At 38.6% G+C, this 2,101-nt stretch overlaps 1 long non-coding RNA gene across 1 annotated transcript; it reads left to right on the forward strand.

Moving 5' to 3' along the window:
- The first annotated feature begins 231 nt into the window (after positions 1–231).
- On the forward strand, positions 232–921 carry LOC143469199 (uncharacterized). The gene is made up of 2 exons (XR_013119073.1): positions 232–433; positions 504–921. It is a non-coding gene; the product is annotated as an uncharacterized LOC143469199 (long non-coding RNA).
- Positions 922–2,101: the final 1,180 nt, after the last annotated feature.

Genomic DNA, 2,101 nt, shown 5'->3' on the forward strand with positions numbered 1-2,101 from the left:
AGACTCAAAAAAAATTGAGCATGATGTTGCGAAAACGCAATATAATAGTAGAAAGGTACTCCGAGAGCCATATTTTCACCAATGTTCAATGCAGGTTTTATTGCAATTCATAGTTTATGTAGAAGTACAAATAGATGCAGAAATGTTGTAAACAAGGATACGCGACGACCTAAAGCAGTGGTCACCAAACCACGGTACTGAATAGCAATTTGGCTCGTTGCTACCAGTTAGATTTACGCATGCAAATAAGCTGAGCCGGCTAAACCTTTCAGCGATACATGGCGTTCTCTACCATGTCACAAAACAGCTTTGTGAGCGGGAATTTTCAAAGATGTATCAAATTATTAAATAAGAGTTTCAACCAGATCATTTTTTAACTTATCTGTCTGTCAAGCAGTGGTGAAAGTGGATCGGATTATGGATCATCATTACGGTATACGTTTTTGTGCCAGAGTAACTTATAAAACAATATTAACTTCATCAACCGAATCCCATGTATTTAGATTTCTATGAAGAAAAATGAGGGCAGAGAATGAAACTCAAATATCCACACTCTAGAAATCATATTGGCTTGGACCGGACCGGCCTTGGGCCAATACGAGCGATCCAATTGCGTTAGACCTGTTGTCGTGAAACATTTTGTCCCGCCATTGTGACGTAAATGCGTACCATGACTTCAGAATATGGCATCGTGGTGTTCAGCGCCACAGCGTCATGTCATATGACATTATCCCTTTAACTTTTCGGACTTGGACTTCTCGGCACATTGTTCACATATAACTGGTATTTGTCATGCTATATTAATGCTTGTGCTGACACAGTTAATGCTTGTCTTATGTTTCACTAGCTCGAATAAATGTTTTAGTGAAATTTTATCATACTGTTTGTCTGCAATTCGTGCTGGCAGAGAATGGCACGTAGCCTGTCATGGAAGTCAGTTGAAGAGGAGTTTATTGCCGCAGACGGGTGTATATCATCTGAGTGACAGTTCATTTGAGTGACATAATTTTGACATAAATTATTCATTCGAGTGACATAATTAACCCTAACCCATTACTGTAGTTTGAACAGTACTTACCAATGTGTCACTCAGTTGATCAACTACCACCGCAGACTCGTGACCTCACAAAGCTGCATCATCATCATCGGTTATGATCGTAATCTAACTGTGTTGAAATGCTAAAGTAAATGATGTTTACTATGTTTAACTTTTTGAAATTTTAGTGTGTCACTATACTCACTATTTGCAATTAAAATATTTTCTCATGTTCACAGGACTGTGCTTTTTGATTAATGTGCAGATTAAAGAGCGACCGATTGATAAATAATATAATTAATGGTTGCTCTATAGTCTATACTCTAGTCCAGCGTGGTCCAACTGCAGGCCCGCGGGCCAAAGTTGGCCCGCGAGCACTGATTTTTTGGCCCGCCAACTGATAGTCAGCTTTGATAGTCGCTATTGTCGAGGAAGAACCTCGACCGCAGATGTCACATTGATCAGCATTTAATAGCTAAATTTTGAACTATTCTAATTTCAGTTCTAATATCAATGTCACATTGTTCTTCAGTTCTAATTTCACATTTCTTCAGTTCTAATTTAAAAACATTGGCCCGCGAGATAAAAAAATTTTCTGATTTTGGCCCGCGATGAAAAGAAGTTGGACCACGCTGCTCTAGTCTATAGTCTATACCAGGATTGGCCAATCAGCTCTAGTTTAGAAGCTACCGTTTAATTAAAGTTAACACTAAGATATAACATTTATAAGCGTGAATTATATTAAACCACAGGACACGAATTCATTAGTTCTTTCTAACATGGCGTTAAATGCCGAATGACTTAGAAATTAGACTTAAAGTCTACGTGACAGATTAAGGAGAATTTCTAATATACAGCCTATTCAGAGTCGCTGAAATTAGGTGGCGATAACACTTTATAAGACGAGCATAAATGAAAGAGGTTGCTCATATTCTGTATTTTGTGCGAGTTCTAATCACGAGCGGTTCTGTTTCTCGCAATTACAAGTTTGACCAATACTGTATGCACAGAGGTGGGCAGTCGGTACTTTGAAAGTACCGTCGGTAACGGTACTGGGACTTGGCA

Source organism: Clavelina lepadiformis, chromosome 8 (genome assembly GCF_947623445.1).
Source record: "Clavelina lepadiformis chromosome 8, kaClaLepa1.1, whole genome shotgun sequence".
Classification (NCBI taxonomy): domain Eukaryota; kingdom Metazoa; phylum Chordata; class Ascidiacea; order Aplousobranchia; family Clavelinidae; genus Clavelina; species Clavelina lepadiformis.